The sequence below is a fragment of the Neovison vison genome, chromosome 8 (assembly GCF_020171115.1).
Source record: "Neovison vison isolate M4711 chromosome 8, ASM_NN_V1, whole genome shotgun sequence".
Classification (NCBI taxonomy): Eukaryota; Metazoa; Chordata; class Mammalia; order Carnivora; family Mustelidae; genus Neogale; species Neogale vison.
The window spans coordinates 60,054,476-60,074,661 of NC_058098.1; the positions used below are offsets into that span (position 1 = coordinate 60,054,476).

A 20,186-nucleotide genomic window follows, 5' to 3' on the forward strand; every position below is an offset into this window, starting at 1 on the left:
TTCATTTCTGTAATTTCCAATTCTTTTTCTAATAGCTTTCTTTCTATGTTGATATTATCAATGCTCAAAAATCTGTCTCTCTTTTTTCATAAATCAGTTACATATTAATAATAGCTGTTTAAAGTCCTTGTCTGCTAGTTTTACATCTTTATGTATACTTCTATTGTTACTGTGTTTTTTTCTGATTAAGGGCCATTTTTCTGTCTCCATGTGTATCTAACATTTGGACACTTTGGATGATATGCTGTAGAGATTTTTTTTTTTTTAGTTTTCTCCAAATAATATTGAGTTTTGTTCTTCCAGGCAATTAAATTACTACTGCATCTAGTGAGCTTGTGGATGCTTTGGTTTTAGGCTGTGTTTGAATGAGTTATCTCAGTATTTGTTTTTCAGAGTACAGAAATTCCATTTGTTGTATCAGTGAGAAATTTTTACTATAATTAGTGTTAATATTTTCTCAACTTTCCCATGGAATTTTTCTCTTCTACTTTTTAATCTGGTGAATTATATTAGTTGATTTACTAATATTAAACCAACTATGTGTGCTACTACTAAATTTGTTACATATTATCTATTATCTATAATATGTTACATATTTTCTTGTTACATATTATCTATTAAAATGTTGATAATTTTTTTGGTGATATTTTGTTTAAGATTTTTATAACTGTGTTCACCACGGACATAGGATGTATATAATTTTACCATACTCATATATAACAGAATGTTAGTCCAAGCATATTCTGCTTCAAGGTGAAGCCATGAACTTTCCCCTTCTCTCTCAGCAACACCAGTTTAAATCCAATTTCCACCTCAAGGTTCAGTTGAACTATTCTATTTCTTTCATGAATTTGGTCTCAATTCTTCTATTCACAGTGAATTATTCCATTCTGTATATAACAGTTTATCTTTGTTACACTTTTTCTGTATGATAACCCTTCCTACCTACTATGTCCATGATGTTTGAATATTTCTTCTGCAAGACAGTAATCCTCTTAAAAGAGAGAACTTTGTGGGCCTCCTGGGTGGCTTAGTTAGTTGAGTTTCTGACTTGTTTTTTTAAGATCTTATTTATTTATTTGACAGACAGAGATTACAAGTAGGCAGAGAGGCAGGCAGAGAGAGAGTGCAGGGGAGGGGGGAGGCTCCCCACTGAGCAGAGAGCCCAATGCGAGGCTCAATCCCAGGACCCTGGGATCATGACCTGAGCCGAAGTCAGAGGCTTTAACTCACTGAGCTACCCAGGTGCCCTGAGCTTCTGACTTGATTTCAGCTCAGGTCATGATGTCAGGATCATAAGATTGAGCCCAAGTGGAGCCCCACATTGGGTTTACTTGGGGGTCGAGGGGAGTCTACTTCTCTCCATCTTCTTCTCTCACTGCCCTAGCTCTCTCTCTCTCTTTCTTGCTCTCTCTCAAATAAACGAATAAAAAATATATAGAGAGACTTTTGTTTGTAAACTTTGCAAGCTCTATCACGATGTCTGGAACAACGTAGGTGCTCAGCATGTTTGTTGAACTTGTTTATACCACGTTTTACATACTTTTCATTTGGATGTCCTTGTTCTTCATTGCCTGAACTCACTTTCGTTGCTTACACAGATTCCATGATACCCTTTATTTTTCTCTATGCAGTTCAAATAAAATAATGATAATAATGATGCTGATTATAATGACAATATAACCAACACAGAACCAAAATGGTTCCTTCTGACCTCAAACTCATTCCACCAGAAGCTTGGTGTGAAAGATAATAGTCCATGAGTAAAACAAATTGCTAAAAAGCAATTTAGTTCTTTTTTCTCTTGTGAAAAGACCAGATATAAAGAACATTCTGAGATGAATGCTTAAACCATATATAAATTAATTTCACATCTCTCTTACTCTGAGGACCCACCATACTGTGCTAGTATCCGAAGTCATCCTTTTAGTCAAGACTTCCCAAAATTGTCAAACCCATGCAAGGTCTGGATTCTTTTTTCATGCTTTCTCTTTTTCTTTCCATATTGAATCTTTCTTCTCTGCAACAAGTGATCTTTTTTCCTTTTTAAGGTTTTCTCCTCAGGAATTAATTGGATAAGGCTGGTATATGTGAAGGAGGCCCGAATGCTATTAGTCAAAGACAAAATTTTTCCCATCAGGTAGAAGAAGTAAAGCAACTATGAAACTCTTGTTTCACTTTAACGTTTTGTCCCTCTCACATTAAAAATTATCAGCCACCTATTACATTTACCAAACTTTTAATTTCCACACATATATAATTCTTATAATAACTCTGGTAACTAAGCCAGGTAATGGCCTTTAATGGATTCTGGAACCAAAAAAAAAAAAGAGAGAGAGAGAGACAGAGAGACAGAGAGACAGAGAGAAAGAAAGAAATTCTAATTAATTAAATTCTAATTAAAATAAACTAATTAAATAATTAAATAATTAAATAAAATTAACAATAAATAAGTTAATTAATTAATTAAAATAAATTAATTAAACTCTAATTAAAATAAACTAATTACAAAATGTGTATAAGGAAATGTAGCAGAATTATGATTCCTTGATAATACATTGGTCATTTTTCTTTTGAAGTATCAAATGTCACATTAACAAAGCAAAATTTTGTTTTTTCTTAAACAGTCTCCTGATGCTCTAAGAATGGAACAAAGCTTCCTTATGGGCAATACATCTCTGCCTGGAAGGTAGGGTTCTTTTCCACTTAAATAAATAAGCTAAGGATCAGAGCACTTGCCACCTCCCTAAGATTGCACAGTTGGTGTGTGGCCAAATAAGAATGGGAACCCAGGTAATTCAGTCATTTGAGACAGAGATCACTAGTGTTTTACTTTGTTTTTTATTTTTTGCTAGAATTTTGGTTGGTTGGTTGGTTAGCTGTGTAGTGTTGTTTCCTTCCATTTTATACTGCAAGTACATCTTACCATCAACGTGTACCCTATCTTTGGATATCTCCCAAACTCTACTTTTCTGATTGTATGAGCAGTAAATGTTGATGCCCAATAGATACTTCCTATTATCTACCTGACTTTTTACAAATCTTCCCCATCCAAACAATGAGCTCTTCTGTGTTTTGAGCTCCATTATTATATGTTCTTCATTTTTACCTGCATTATTGCATACAGCTATTTCTGGCAAGAACAAAGATTGTAGGGGGAGGGGAGAATGAGGGCAAAAAATGACCAGTTAAGGTGCAGGAAAAACTTGTTTAGCCCTTAGCAGAGGAGCTGCCCAGTTTATGATCCACGTATGTTCCCACGAATTAACATCAAATAACTCTCCAGGCAGCCTCTTGACATCATTCTGAAGTTGTTCTCAGTGTTAACAGAATGACTGTGAAAATTATGACCAAGTACTCAAAATCACAAGAGGAGAGTCAATATTCAAGCAAGTATCATTTAATATCAGTAAGAGAGGACGTATTTGAAAAAAGAATGGAGCATTCCATCAGGTCCATAGATCTTCAGAGCTTAATGTAAAAATACTATATATCTTAAGGGCCAAAGACACATACAATCTAATGAGCCCTCTGCATTATGGTGCAGCATCTGGGTTTTTTCCCCAAATATTTAGTCCCTGTGTAATTCTATCTCTGGGACTACCTGACTTCTTCTGAGTAATGGAGTCATCAATCCAACCACCACAAAGATAGCCAGGTGTAACAACTCTTAGGGTCAGAGACAAGGATCAGTCGTGTCCTGCCTAAAATCCCTGGTCATTAAGAAGCTCACCAAGCTGAGAGCCACCTGGGTGGCTCAGTTGGCAGTTGTCTACCTTCAGCTCAGGCCATGATCCCAGGGTCTTGGAAGCAAGTCCAGGGTCCTGAAATCAAGACCAGACTCGTACTCTCTGCTCAGCGGGGAGTCTGCTTCTCCCTTTCCCTTTTATACCCCATACCCCCTGCTCGAGTTCTCTCTCTTATTCTCCCTCTCTCTCAAATAAATAAATAAATCTTAGGGGGAAAAAAAAAAACTCACCAAGTTGAGAAAGTATCACCTAAAATTATATAAGTAAATAATCCCCAAATGTGTGAAATGCCATAATTCTTCCCTTACTGGATACCTATCTTTCAATGATGGGAAGACTTAAAACCTAATATAGAAAATATCCATGAGATCTAATCTTTGGTACTGACATCTTATAATTAAGAAATCTGTGCATGATTGATACTGTATGTATTTGTATTGTTTCAGATTTTCAACTATACAGACAACAGATTAGCCTTCTTAATGCAGTATAAGATGAATATTCAAGTAATTGAAATAGTCCCATGATTTTTAAGTAGCCATTTTAGGAAGATTACAAATAGCCATGGAATTGTAAGTTTGATTCATCAAATGTGGACTGACCTTAAAAGTTTAGAAAAATAGCTGAATGTTAAAATTTTTAATCTGTAGCTTTAGTAAATTTATTCCAGATTTCTTCTGCTACTCCAAAGCAGAGTGTTCCCATGAAATCTCTCCTAAACTGGCATAAAGTGGCATCAAGTGAAGACACAATTATTTTTCACTTATATGGAAAAAGTTTTGAACATTCCCAGACTCCAAAAATCACCTCTCTTAGGCTTTTTCTTTCTTTCTTTTTTTTTTTTTAAGATTTTATTTATTTGTCAGAGAGAGAGAGAGGGAGAGAGAGCAAGCACAGGCAGACAGAATGGCAGGTAGAGGCAGAGGGAGAAGCAGGCTCCCTGCCGAGCAAGGAGCCCGATGTGGGACTCCATCCCAGGACGCTGGGATCATGACCTGAGCCGAAGGCAGCTGCTTAACCAACTGAGCCACCCAGGCGTCCCTCTTAGGCTTTTTCTGATACCTTTAGCACACATCTTGCTAACAGATGCACAGAACAAATGGACATAAAGCCCAGAAGATCACAGACACAGGTCAGAGCTCTGGGGGTGTGATGCTGATGATGAAGTTCTAGAACCTAGGTGAGGTTCGATGTGCAAAAAGGTGGTTTATTAAAGCATGGGGACAGGACCTGTGAGTAGGAGAGATGCCGCCCCGCTGTCCTGAGGGGTGGCTGATTATATACAGAAGTTGGGTAGGTGAGGACAAAGGGGGTTTCAGGGTAAAGAAGACTGTCAGGATATTGGATATTGGATTTGGATATTATCAAGCCAAGGCTGTCTTTCCCTCTAATGAGGCACTAACATGAAGACAATTGGGCGTTTCCTGGTGGAATGTTACATTTCTCCTACTTGTCATACTTGTCAGTGAGTTTTAGGTTTAGAAGAAATTTTTTTGTTTTAAAGATTTTATTTATTTATTTGACAGAACAGAGATCACAAGTAGGCAGAGAGGCAGGCAGAGAGAGAGAGAGGAGGAAGCAGGCTCCCTGCCGAGCAGAGCTCCCTGAGCTCCCCATGTGGGGCTCGATCCCAGGATCCTGGGATCATGACCCGAGTGCCCCAAGTTTAGAAGAAATTTAACTTTGTTTCCATTTCCTTCTGCCTCAGCCTCCTTCAGTTTTATGGAGGGGAGGGTGATGTTAGGCCTTGAAGAACTGAGTTACTTGTCTGTGGAAGTTGGGCTGTTAATAAGATAGCTTCTTTGTTGTAAATCAGTAGGACATTTGTAAACAGAGGGAGACTCCTGTCTTGCAGGATTGTGATCTCTGCAAGTTAACCATTTGTTTTTCTTTTAGGGCAGCCAGTGGTGCCTGAGGAATAAGAGGGGGTGCAAGGTGCCAGCTTTTGCTTTGTCCTCAGCCAGCCTTCTGCTCCCTCATCACTGAGATGCTGAGATGCTGAGTTTAGCTCCTGGGGAAGGGGCTCAGGCACGCACTCTCTCTATAGGAGCTCACAGCAACACCAATGAACGCTATTTTTACTTTTTGGCTTTTTTTTTTTTTTTTTTTTGCAAAAGACAAAATCCTTCCTGGATTTCTCTGGGTTAGGGAAAACAGGTACTAATGTAGGTCTTTTGTTAAAACAAAGTGACGCAATGGGACCTTTGGAAAATCAGGGGATACCTGTATTAACTTTTTAAAACCAAAGTAAACCTCTGAATAGCTTTTCTGTGCACAACACTGCCCTACAGGGCACCAAAACACACATATCAATTGTGAGCCAATCTCTTGCTAAGCTTTCTGCCTGTTTGACTTTCCATTTGGCTCTTCTTCAAATTCTTCTAGAAAATGCCTTCAGACTTGGGATGGCAGTCTGGGAGCTGGGGACAGAATCACTAGGTGACACCCTAGGATCGCGGAGAGTTACCATGTGGGTAAGCACAGCCAGGCTGTAAACGAAGAGAACCAGAGGAGACTTTGGGAGTCATCAGAAAGTATTCTAGAGAATTCACCCGACCTCTGGCTACAATTTGGAGAACACCAAGGTTTAGAGCCGAAGTACACACTGTACCCTTCCGCCATAGGGATCCAGGACCCAATATTTGGACTTGTTATCTTCAATGATAAGGAATTAAGACTTAGAGTGTGTTTCGCTCTGAAAGCCAATGTGAAGGGTTGTTTCTGAGATAATCTTTTGTTAATCCTCGCTTGTTGGGGTTTTTTCTTTCCCTCAGGGTGAATTCCCTGGCACGAAGGCCCACTCCCTTCTCTATGTGGATGCTTTAGCTGGCAAAAGAACTGAGGTTGAAATTTGAGATTGGCTTTATGGGTGAGGTTCCTGTTTGTTCAAAGCCACCTCCTATCTTTCCCTTCTGAAGCCACCAAAGAAAACTCTGAAAATCCTGGAGTGACCCTTAATTAAGGCAGCTCAGGGAGGAGGTACAGAGCAGCTAAAATAGAAAGCCTTTCTTTTTCTGTATAGCAAATATAGGCTGGCGGAAAGGCTTCTATGGGCTGATCAGTTTTCCCTGGTTTGATCTACTATCTGCCTAAAGCAAAACAATCTTTCCTCTGTTCCTTTTAGACAAAGGGCCAGATTTTGAGCAAGTGGGTCCTTCAGCTGCAAATAGCTATGTTTCTGGGAAGCACCAGCCATTGTCTCCAAATGTCTCTTCCCTATTCTTGGGGGAAGTAAGTGGTGACAGGATGGCGCTGGTCCTGGGAAGGGGTCAAGGTCTTCTAAAGGATCCAGCTCCTTGTTGCTCAGCCCGCCCCTCCCCTTAAGGCCTTGCCCCCCACCCCGGCCTACCCCCACACCCTTTACTTTATCAAATGCCTCCTTAGGCAAGTTCAGAAGAAGCACCTTACATTTTGGCGTGTTAGAGCTCTCAGATCTAACTTTCCTCAAAGCCTCATTTGAAGAAAATGAATTTCAGGCATCAAAGTGGTTGAAAAGGGTTTTTAGGGAAAAAGAGGATTCCCTCTCACTCACTTTAAGAAGGGAGGCCTTCTTAAAAGGAAAAGTGATGTGCTCAGATCTGTGTGAGGCTCCAGACCAAAAGGAAAATTGGTCTGGACTAGTGCTGTAGCTGAACTTGATCCGACTTAAAGCAAACACTTTAAGCAATCTATTGAGGTAAAAACTAGAAAGCACTTAGGAGTGTATCTTTAAGCTTAGCTGAAGGGAATGTGAAAGTGTGCCATTTTGTTTTTGCCACGCAATTTAAAATCATCTTTTTTCTCAGGGAGGTTTTTCGATAGAAGCCATTGGACAAAGTAGAAAGGTTTATAAAAGGTTATTTTCTGGACATTTGCACACTCCCAATGTTTTCTTAAGAGCACAGGTAATCACCTGTAAAATGTTGTATGAACATTTTGTCTTAATGATTCTCAGTCTTTATTGTGCATGAGAAATACCTGGGGAGTTCATCCAAACCTGGATTGCTGCACATTCTTCTTCATTTCTTCCCCAGATAATCCAATCGGCGCTGGGGCCCAAGAATCTGCATTTTGAGAAATTCACAGTGAATCCGATGTTGGATAAAGCACAGGGTTTCATTTAACCTGCAGGACTGCATCGCTAATTCTGATTTGGATGCTCACCCTCTTTCCTGGCCTTGCCTGTGCTCAGCTCCTTTTGTCCTTCTTTGTCCCTTTTGCCTGTGTTGCCTTCTCTCTGCCCTGGGAAGCTAAGCCCTGGAGCACCACACTTTGAGTCCCCGCTTGTGACTTCGCCCCTGACCTTACATGCAGACCTTTATTGGCTATTGGTCACGTGGCGAACAAATTCTCACTTGCTCTGGCCTCATTTCTCCAGGATAAGTTCCAGTCCTTGAAGAAATGACCACCTAGAAGTATGTTGTGTGATCTGGTTACCACACTTTAGGAAAAACATAGCAGATCTGGAAAAGAAACTGCAGACATTAAAACAGCACAGAAGGTTTCATAGGAGGCAGAAGAAATAATTACAGTCTGTATATCTGGGAAGTAAAAAAATTCCCCAGGAGGGCCATAGTCAGAACCAGCTGGCACCGTCACGGGGTGCTGGCCTCTCAGTTCAAAGTCACTGGAAAACATGTACGTAAGAGCAAAACAATGTGGTCTTTCCTCATACAGAAAAATACCTATCACGGCTTGGGGGAGGGGATCATTTTGCAAGATAAAAGAAACATATTATCTAACAAGTTATGCATTAGATGTAGACAATACATTATCAGCAAATAAATCACGTAAGAGTTAAAAAAACATTTTTGAAACATTGATGCCTGTGGGACACATGAAGAAATAAAGGAAACTAAATATGTTCTGATGAATCTCTAATATTTGAAAGAGACCAATCTCTCCCAAAGGGATTTCTTTTTCCTTTACTTTTTTTTTTCTTTTTAATTACTGGTTTGCTGAAACCAGACATTTATTTCTTCTTCAGCCAGCAGGTCAAATGAAACCTCAGCACACCTGTAAAGTAATGTGCATGATATAATAAGAAACATGGCATGCAGCCCTCTGGAATGTCAGTGTAGTTGGAAGATAGAACATATGCATGAAAAAAAAAAAACTAAGCATGGCACAGCAAATGGAATGCACTGGAGTTGGGGAAAGGGCCCTGACACTACGAGAGGTAGAATAGACTAGTTAGTCCCTAGGGATAAATGTCAGGATCTAGAGTCACCCTTAACAGCTTTGTGCCTCAATTTTTTTTTATCTTTACCATAGAGACAATGGTAACAGTGGTAATACCTCTGTTACTTTATAAGGCTAAGATTTAATTAATGCATGTAAAATGTATGCCATCCAGCGTAAGAGCTTAATAAATAATCAGGTCCTTATTATCACTGTTCCCTTCCTTTTGAATGTTTTCTGTCATGCCATCCTTTCTTTTAATCTAGTTAACTCTTACTCACCCCTCAAAACCCTGCTCAAATAACACCTCCCTCAGGAAGCTGGCCCTGATTCCTCATTTTGGTTTTGGAGTGCATTACTATCAGCATTGATCTCTCAGTCTTTGGTCTCCTCCACTAGATTCTATGCTGTCTGAGGGTAGAGAGCAGGATTTATTTGACTGTGTCCTGATGGCTTAACAGCACACTCAACATATCTTAGGTACCAAGCAAATAATTCATTAGGTAAAATTAATTATTATTTTTTTAAGATTCTATTCATTTATTTGAGAGAGAGTGAGGGGGAAAAGAGAGAGAGAGAGATAGAGAGCATGTGCATAAGCAGTGGGGAGGGGCAGAAGAAGAGGCAGAAGCAGACTCCATATTGAGCAGGCAGCCTGACTTGGGGTTGGATCCCAGGACCCTGAGATCATGACCTGAGCCAAAGGCAGAAGACACTTAACCAGCTGAGCCACACAGCCACCCCAGAATGAATTTCTTAAATAAGGAAGGCAGGACTTTGTACTCAAGGTCCAGGTAAAATCCCAAAGGACAGCAATGGGAGGGGCACAAAGTCTCATGAATGAAAAACTATTGGTTTATACATATCTTCAAAGAAGTTATAATCCCCTCCTCCTATTGATCTATATTCTTCTGTTGGAAATGTACTTACAGTATGCAATTTTAGTTTGGGTATTGCTATCTAGATGGTTACTCCACCACACTAATTTAAAGGAGCCTGACATATAGCACCAATGGCCATGGTCGCCAAACTGTGGAAAGAACCAAGATGCCCTTCAACGGATGAATGGATAAGGAAGATGTGGTCCATTTTCACTATGGAGTATTATGCCTCCAGAAAGGATGAATACCCAACTTTTGTAGCAACATGGAGGGGACTGGAAGAGATTATGCTGAGTGAAATAAGTCAAGCAGAGAGAGTCAGTTATCATATGGTTTCACTTATTTGTGGAGCATAACAAATAACACGGAGGACATGGGGAGTTAGAGAGGAGAAGGGAGTTGGGGGAAATTGGAAGGGGAGGTGAACCATGAGAGACTATAGACTCTGAAAAACAATCTGAGGGTTTTGAAGGGGCAGGGGGTGGGAGGTTGGGGGAACCAGGTGGTGGGTGTTAGAGAGGGCACGGATTGCATGGAGCACTGGGTGTGGTGCAAAAAACAATGAATACTGTTATGCTGAAAATAAATTTAAAAATTAAAAAAAAAGAAAATTAAAAAAAAGAAAAGAAACACAGTTATAAAGACAGGGGAAAAAAAGGAGACTGACAGAATTTCTATTTCATAAAGTTATTATTGTCATTAAGTGTAATAATAAATATTTGGAAGCAGAGTCGCCCACCAGTAGTGTACCCAACATAAACTCATAGCACTTTTGTTAATCCAGCACTTCTTTCCTGTCTCATGCTCTGGAATAGGAACCCCATGAATGAAGGAACTGTCTCTTTCACCATTATAACCAGAACACCTGGAAGAATAAGTTCCAAGTAATTTCTCAATAAATATTGGTAGATTGAATAAATGATTGAACAAATTACTGAGTAAGAGCGTATGAACTTTTTTTCTCAAGAAAATAGTTTATTTACGCTTCCCCACATGCTTTCTGCCCTCATGTGTTTCTCCCTTTGACTGACCCACGTTCTATAGCTGGTTAACCAACTTTACACAGATACCTTCCTGCTAATATTGTCCTCTCAGATTTCATTTTCGATGGCCCCATCTTTCTTTCAGAGCCTTATTAATCCCCCAATATAAATTATTGTCTCTGCAACTCAAGTCCTATAATAACTGTCATCTTTATTAGAGCAAATCTTTCATGCTGCTTGACTTTTTCTGACCCTGATCCAGATCTTAAGTAACCCATTTTGGTTCCTTGACTCGTGTCAACTCATTCTTGATCACATGTATGGTATGAGTTTTTTCTATGTTGCTTCACAGACAATTTTTAAGTTATAAAAGTAAGGACTGGGCTCCTGGGTGGCTCAGTGGGTTAAGCCGCTGCCTTCTGCTCAGGGTCCTGGGATCTAGTCCTGCATCAGGCTCTCTGCTCAGTGGGGATCCTGCTTCTCTCTCTCTCTCTCTCTCTCTCTCTGGCTGCCTCTCTGTCTACTTGTGATCTCTCTTTCTGTCAAATAAATAAATAAAATATTTTTTAAAAAGTAAGGACTTCAACATATCAACATGTCTCAACAATAGGTTATATGTAGATATAATGTCTTATATAATATAGTGTTAGGCATTTAGATTCAGTTATTTTCCAACTATTTTCATTTGTGGGTATTTAAATAAATATGTACTCTTGCTGTATTTCCTAATTTTAATTTTAAGAAGTATAACTTTCGGAGGCACATGGGTGGCACATGGGTGGCTCAGTTGGTTAAGTGACTGATTCTTGGTTTCAGCTCAAGTCCTGGTCTCATGGGGTGTGGGATCAAGCCCCCTGCTGGGATCCCCACTCAGCAAGAGTCTGCTTGGAGGTTATCTCACTTTGCCTTCCCACCACTTGCACACGCATAGGCATGCACTCTCTCTCTCAAATAAAGAGATAAAGCTTTGAAAAAAAAAGAAGAAGTATTACTTTTTTCCCTTATGGTTCACAACATAGTAATTCGACAATTGTATATATTACACAATGTTCACCACAGGAAGTATAGTTACCATTTGCCACCAGAAAAGGTATTACTTTGTGTGGATTTAAAAATGACTTTTTAATTTGGTATATTTATATATTATGGTATATATTATAGTATATATTATTATATTTGCTATATTTAATAGTGGTTCTATAATTTGGGCTGGTTCTGATGTCTCAATGACTTAACTTCCCTGATTCCCAGTTTTTAAGTTTATAAGGTGGAGTTTCCTGTCAGTGAACATCACATATGTTACAAAATTCATTATTCTTTCATAGTATTTAACCATAATATTAAGAACATTGTGTATTATATTAATATTATTTGATTCCTATTACTTAGGATATGAATTTTTTAAAGATTTTATTTATTTATTTATTTGGGAGACACAGAGAGAGAGCACACAAGCAGGGAGAGAGGAAGAGGGAGAGGGAGAAGCAGACTCCCTGCTGAGCAGGGAGCCCTTTGCAGAGTTCAGTCCCAGGACCCTGGGATCATGACCTGAGCCGGAGGCAAACGCCTAACTGACTGAGCCACCCAGATGCCCCTAGGGTATGAATTTTTTAAAGCTGTTGTAAGTATTGTCAAATAATTTTTCAACGTTTTCTGCCACATTACGTGGTCTCCAGAAATGGATAGATATACCAGTTCCATTCATATTTTCACTGGTACTATACACACTATAATTTTAAAAATAATTTAATAGAGGAAATGAACTTCATTATTGTTTTCATTTGAGATCTTTCACTAGAAACGGAGTTGAACAATTTTCAATTTACTCAGACATTTTTATTTTCCCTTACTCTTAACATACTGAGCCCAGATTGTAGCGGAAAAAAAATTTTAGCAATTTTTATGCATTAAAAATCATCACCACAGATTTCAATAAACTAAATGTCTAAAACAATCTTTTCAATAATACCAGTTCTCATCATGCAGTAAGTATTTACATAGCTTAAATCTCACTTCAATGAAAAGGGTAGTCATGGATTAAGAGAGAAGTCATAAAAATCAAGTCCTGTACCCAGGTCTCTTTAACAGTCAGCTTCTGTTAATTACAAACTGGGGGCAGAGAAGGGAGAGACAGTTTCTATTCTATACCAAATCAAGAGAAAGGGAGGTCACTTATCTGGTGAGTACAAAGCAAATCAGACTCTGCTCCTTTCCCTATTCCACCTTTGTTTGCTTATTTAACCAGGCAAAAGTACTTAACTACACAAAACAGCTTCTACTATATTGACATAAAACTCATTTCACATGACCCACAAATAATCGCTGGCAGCCTTCAAAAGGGTACCTGCTCACAGCTCCATCATTTCCTTAAAATGAACTGTGGCAACAGCCCTACATTTAGTCTGTGCAATTTTTAAAATTTTAGAACCAAATGGCCCTTCATTTGCCAAGCAGTTTCCATGAAATAGTTTTTTTTTTTTTTTTTTAAATCATTTCTAAAATGTCACTTTCAGGGCACCTGGGTGGCTCAGTGGGTTAAAACCTCTGCCTTCGGCTCAGGTCATGATCTCAGGTTCCTAGGATGGAGCCCCGCATTAGGCTCTGCTCAGCAGGGCTTCTCTTCCTCTCTCTCTGCCTGCCTGTCTGCCGACTTGTGATCGCTGTCTGTCAAAAAAAAAAGTCACTTTCAGTGTTGGACAAGAACCCAATTTGATGACCAAGTCTGAGGACTTCCCGGGGCACTGGCTCTGGGTCGTGACTGCGCATTGGAGTTTTCGGGAGCTTTAATGGACACTAGTGTGCCCCCTTGCCCAAGGTTCTGATGTCATCTGCCTAGGCTGAAGTCCAGGCAGTGGGATTTTTTTAAAAGAGCCTCAACCAAGAGCTTCAGCCTCACTGCTTTAGGGGAAAGTAAGGGATAGAGTTTCTTTGTTACCTGCTGTAGCGACTTCTGTTTGTGAAATGTGATGACACATGTGAGTTTATTTCTCAAAAAAAGAGATTCCTGGGGATTTGTTTTTTGTCTGTTTACTTGCTTGTTTGAAGCCATACATATTTTGCCATAGTATTTTAAACTATGTATTTAAATACTATGTATATAGTATTTAAAACTATAGAATAAACATGATGCAAGTTAATCAGATCTTTTAAAAAAGTAGTTCTTTGGTTTTAAGACTTTACACGAACGCGGTTGAAGGAACAAGTACCAAATGGAAACGGGACACCAATGGCTTTGCCACTGATGCTCTGACTCATAGTTACTGTTTTAGCTTATTTCCTGGCATCCTTTATTCCTACTCTTCTGCTTTCCAGAGCCATCCAGACCACCTCCTTTATGCATCTCTTTGTTCTCCCTGCCTGGCAGTGGTGCCTGATACCGTCCAAGACGTGGTTGTTGACTGACTGCATTTTTCCATTGTTCTGCTAGCTATAGAGGTTGTTATTAGTAGCAGTGCCACAGTGACCTCTCTTGATGAAACCAGAAAGTGCAGAAAGGCATTTTAGAAAGGAGTTCTCATGATAACAATCAAGTTGAGGTTAAAATGGGAGCCAGTCTCAGCCTTGGACAAAACTGAGGAGGAGATAATATCAAAGGAGCTTAGGGCAAATGGGAACAGAACAGCACAGTTGGTCTGTTTCTGTGAGTAGCCTGCCCCACACTTTTAACTTGTCCAAATCCTTTTCTCTGTACATCCATATCCCAGAGGCACAAGCCTAAATGCACTCTTTTTAAATGATTTTCCTGGGTTTTCAGCATTCAAAGATTTAAATGTTTTGTTCTATGGATTGATTTTTTCATGAGTCAACAAGGCGTTCTAATCAAGGCAATTAAAAAACCCCATACTGTATTTTGGAAGATAAAGTCACAGTGCTTTAGAGTAGTTTTTTTTTTTTTTTCCTTTATTTGACTGTTCTTACTTTTAGTTTGTATTTGTTGTTATTGTTTATGTACTGATACACACTTGGTGTAAACTCAGAGGGAGGAAGAAATGAAAGAGACAGCTTTTGATGCTATGGTCAAGGAGATAACTCCTTAAGAAATTAAAGGCAAGAAAATTCAATCTTAGGGGCTCCTGGGTGGTGCAGTTGGTTCAGTATTAGACCCTTGGTTTCAGCTCAAGTCATTATCAGGGTCATGTGATCCAGCCCTGATTTGGACTCTGTGCTTAGCATGGAGTCTGCTCAAGATTCCCTCTCCCCCTACACTCCTCCCCTCCACTACCTCCTTTCCCCCCACCTCTCTCTCTGTCAATCAATCAATCAATCAATCTTAAAAAAAAAAAAGAAAAGAAGAAAACGTGATCCTATGATACAAGTACAAATGAGAATATTGCTACCAAATCATAAACATTTAGGCTATCAGGGTCAGCCAGCTAAGAGTTAACCTGAAGACTCTGGCTCTAAACTCAGGGTTCAGTTTCAACCTTTGCACTGACTGAATCAATTAACTTTCTGCCTAATTAACTCAGCTCTCAGATGAGGCTACCCATTAAGCATCCCATATGGACAGTGGCCCTATTTCCCCTTCTAACAATAAGGTATAAAATTGCTTATCTGCATACTGATAACTTAGAGGTTAAAGAAAAAAACAGGAGGTAGGGTGTTTGTTTAAATAGAAATAGGATATTAACACAAATGTGCTTTGAACAAAATGATAATTTTAGAGCTGGTAATAAAGGAAAGAGTATACAACAGCCAGGTGAAGAATTAAAACATTTTCTTCCGTGAATGAGGAATAAAAACACCCTGGGTCCTCACCCCATTGACATTCTGGGGGCTTCGATCATGGGCCCACCTTCACAGTGGGCCTACACTGGCAGACCCCCCTAATAGCAATAAATAAGCCTTTTGCCATAAAACCATTTTAGAAGGAATCCAAAACAAAGAACTCCATGTCAAATTACCAAACTATTTTTATAAGACTGCAGGTTTACTCTATTTATTTTTCTTCACACACCCTGTCCCCAAGACTTTTAAAGAGTGCTAAAAATGATACAAAACCCAAGAAGATAACAATAATAAGGCAGAAGCAACAGAATAAAGGAAACTAAAGATAGGGCCAGAAAATGGAGCCAGAAAAGAGGCTAAAAATATGCATAAAAAAATATGCATCCATGTGCTCTCTTCCACGCTAAAGGGCCACAAATGTGGCTTCCACCTGCTAGCAGCCACAGTGAAGAGAGTGGCCTGATCAAGGACTTCCAAACAGACTCTCTAAGATAAAAACAAATGAATTTCACAGAAGACAACCAAGTCTTCCCGGGGCTGTGCCCAGAAAAACAAAACAAAACAAAACCAAAAAACCCTACCAAAAAAAAAAAAAAAACAAAAAAAAAACCCCAACAAAACCCACTTTGCTTTGTCCCTTTGTGAAAAAGAAACTATGTGATAGAATAAGCAATGTCCTCGATAGTATCTTTTTCCCCCATTTTATTTTATTTTATTTTATGTCTTTTCTGTGTTCCAAAATTCATTGTTTATGCACCACACCCAGTGCTCCATGCAATACGTGCCCTCCACAATACCCACCACCAGGCTCACCAAACCCCCTATCCCCTCTCCCCTCCAAAACCCTCAGTTTGTCATCAATAATATCATAATACAAAGTTTCATAGGACTTTTACTGAAAATACTCCTCTGGAGGGGGTGCCCAGTTTCATTTGAATTTCAGATAAACAAGCCAGACATACTTTCACTAAACAATTACTCATTGTTTGTCTGCGATTCAAGTTTAACTCAGCTCCCTGTATATTTATTTGCAAAATCTGGCAACTCAGGGTGAAGGCCTCAGATAGAAATGCAAATCGCTACATCTGTGCGTGTTGATAAAGCAAAGTGTAGGACCCTGTTGAGCTACCAGCCGAGGGCAGATCTGTGCTATATAGCTTAGGACTCTTGAGTATCTAGGGGACAAATATTCACTCCAGCTTAAGAATTGGAAATTAGGGGCACCTGGGTAGCTCAGTAGGGTAAGGCCTCTGCCTTTGGCTGGGGTCATGATCCCAGGGTCCTGGGGTCGAGCCGCACATCAGGCTCTCTGCTAGGCCGGGAGCCTGCTTCCTCCTCTCTCTCTGCCTGCCTCTCTGCCTACTTGTGATCTCTCTCTGTCAAAAAAAAAAAAAAATTGAAACATTAGATGGGAAAGCAATTTTCTGGGTCATTAAGAACTAGAAGAGCTTTTACTTAAAAATGCTTCTAAGTTTGCTGTATGGACAAGGGATTTTTTCTCCTCTGTGGGGATATCAGAATATCACTGATAGTCTCCCCTGTGAAAAATCAGTGAGTTTGCTTGTTTATTTTTTTCTGGATTAGGTGCCATATAAAATGATTGGACACTGACATAGATTAATTATCTTAAAGTAGAGCTTCCAATCCATCCTGTGGAATGTGAGAACCTAGTAAAATATTCTAAATGTGTTTTGAAGTATTAATTACTGATAAAAAGGCACTTGACAAAAAAGAAAGAAAGAAAAAGAATAGCTTTTCAGTCTTGGAAAGTCAATTGTGGGTTCAAAGAGATTACATAGTCTGAAATTTGATAGAAATTTCCAAATTGCTCCCTAGTAACAGTTTACACGCCAACCCATGGGATAGGGAGACTGCTTTCCAGCACTCTTAGTAATAGGATACTTTGGATGCTTTCATTTTTGCCAGTCTTACATGTAAAAGAAACTGTATCTCCATGTTGCATCTACTTGAAACTCATCAACTATGAACAAAATTGTAGTTGACATTTGTCAATGTGGGACTGCCAGTCCCCACTGTCAGTCCTTTTCACCATTCCCAGGCACCCAAGGATTACCCTTTGGAGAATTGTACCTTCCTGTGTCTTTGGCGTAGGCGGTAGGGTCCACATCTCGCTATGAAAACTATGGCGTCAAAGCAGGGGGTCCCATGCAGGAGGTCCCATGACAGTCTTTTGGACATTTGGACTTTCTAGGGGAGCGCTGATTAGGAGAATGACCCAAGAGTGAGGGCACTGGGTGAAGCCACAGCCGTCGCGGTGGGAACTGCTGTGTGAGTGCTCTGTGCCTGCGCTGTGACTTTGACTGCAGATCTTACCACACAGAGCTCTGTGGCCATGGTCCGGTTTGGAACATAAGCTTTTACTGCCCTGAGCCCCAGCTCTCTCTCCAATGCATCCACTTCCTCTTTGAGAAAAATCAATGTATTCCTTCTGCTTGCCATCAGGGACACTGGCACTATTGCATAGAGAGAGGTTCTATCTAATTTTCCTGTAGTGGATCTGTTAAATAATGAGCCTTTCCAGTGCATGAACATGATTTGATCACAGTTTACCTACAATTTCCTCAGGAATTCATCTATGGTATTATATGCAAGTATTAAATCCAAATTACAAAAAAAAAAAAAAAAGATTAGCATGAACCCATCTAGAAGGCAGAATTATGAGTTCTCATTAAGGACTGGTTCACTTTTAAACAAAACGATTACACCATGGTGTAAAGCGGTGTTCGGGTTTGGCACATGGAGCATAGTGAGGAGAATTGAAGTTTGTTGATTTCCGGGTTCCAAGATTAGTAAAAATAAGGACTTAGCCTTAAATATCAATACTTTCATCACTGCTTACCGGCTAGTGTGGAGAATCAGAATATGCCACCCGTTAAGGTACAGCTTTAGTATAAGGAGATTCAAGACATGTAGAAAGAAGCTTCTCAGAGCTTCTTACCTGACTCAAAGCAAAAGCTTCTGGAAAGGAAAACTGCCCCGATTGCCCTCTCCCGGGGAAGCTCTATGGCCATGCAGAAGATGGAAAACTGGCACCAAAATGGACCTGCACAGACAAACTTTGTTAAGAAGGCCCTCCTTGGGGCGCCGGGGTGGCTCAGTGGGTTAAGCCTCTGCCTTCGGCTCAGGTCATGATCCCAGGGTTCTGGGATTGAGCCCCACATCAGGCTCTCTGCTCAGCAGGGATCCTGCTTCTCCCTCTCTCTCTGCCTGCCTCTCTGCCTACTTGTGATCTCTGTCTGTCAAATAAATAGATAAAATCTTAAAAAAAAAAAAAAGAAGGCCCTCCTTTTCCATTAGTTTCTCCCATGTAGGTGGCCTCCCACAGTTTGCAGCCCCCAGAAGCCTGGAAACTCTTCTCCCTTTGTCTTGTCACTTCCCTACAAATTTGTAATTTTTTGTCCAAATGCCACTAAGTCCAAGTTTGAACCATCCCTTTGAGTTACCCGTCACTGAGTTCCTCCCACATGCATGCATGCTGTCCATGTCAGGACCTTATGTTTTTCTCTCATTCATCTGTATTTTGTCAAATTATTATTCAGGACCACCTGTAGCAGCCATTCATTCACAAATACCACATGTTCCCCATAGAAAGTACTATTTCTTTTTGTTATTAAATTGTGTGTATGGACAGCACCCTCCCCTATCAAATGGTTGCAAAACACTGCAACTGCCCCCTTGAAGTGTAGCCTTAAGGTTTGATCATTTCTCTTTCTTTCTCTGTGTATGTATGTGTGTCTCTTTCCTTTTCATCTGTATATATAGTCTCCCCATTGCCTTTGGCCAGAATCTTTCATGGATGTAGCTGTACAATTTATATATAATGCATGGATTTTAAGTATTCATTCTGAAGAGTTTTGTTAATCATATACACCTATTTAACTGCCATCTGTGGAAAGAGTAAACATTTCCCAAATCCCAGAAAATCCTCTCAAGCTTCTTTCTAGTCAGTTCTGCACTATTTCCCCTAAGAGAGAGAGAAAAACAAAACACTAGTTTCTAACAATTATACTTGTTTTGCCTGTATGAATATTCATATAAATTGAATCATAAAATGTGTGCTTTAGTTTTAAATTTGTTTAAAGATTTTATTTATTTACTTGACACATACAGAGAGAGATCACAAGTAGGCAGAGAGACAGGCAGAGGCGGGGGGAGGAGGGGAAAGCAGGCTCCCCACTGAGCAGAAAGCCCGATGTAGGGCTTGATCCCCGGACTCTGAGATCATGACCTGAGCTGAAGGCAGAGGCTTTAACCCACTGAGACATAGGAGCCCCGTTTGTATTTTTTCTTATGAGTTCTCTATGTAATTTGCAAATTTGTGTTCATCTTTGTGTAGGGGCCCTGCTATCTGCTCTGTATCATTCCAATTTTAGTATATGTGTTGCTGAAGAGACCATAGTTCTTTATGTATTTTGGATTCAACTCTTTAATAAGATAAACATTTTTTCTCAAACTACTATTTTTTAATGAACAGTGGCAAGTACATATCATAACCATTCTCTGGAGTAGATATACCCAAACATTCAAGTAACAAATATACCAGGCAGTTATTGCCATCACAAATATTTGGTATAAAAAACTATCCTAAAACACAGTGACTTAAAACAATAGGCATTTATATAGCAATCAAGGGATGAGGTCAGTGGGGGTCAGCTGATCTAGGC

The 20,186-nt window shown here is 39.6% G+C and overlaps 1 non-coding gene across 1 annotated transcript; it reads right to left on the minus strand.

Moving 5' to 3' along the window:
• Window positions 1-19,812: 19,812 nt before the first annotated feature.
• Window positions 19,813-19,916, minus strand: LOC122916654. The gene has a single exon (XR_006386276.1). It is a non-coding gene; the product is annotated as a U6 spliceosomal RNA (small nuclear RNA).
• Window positions 19,917-20,186: the final 270 nt, after the last annotated feature.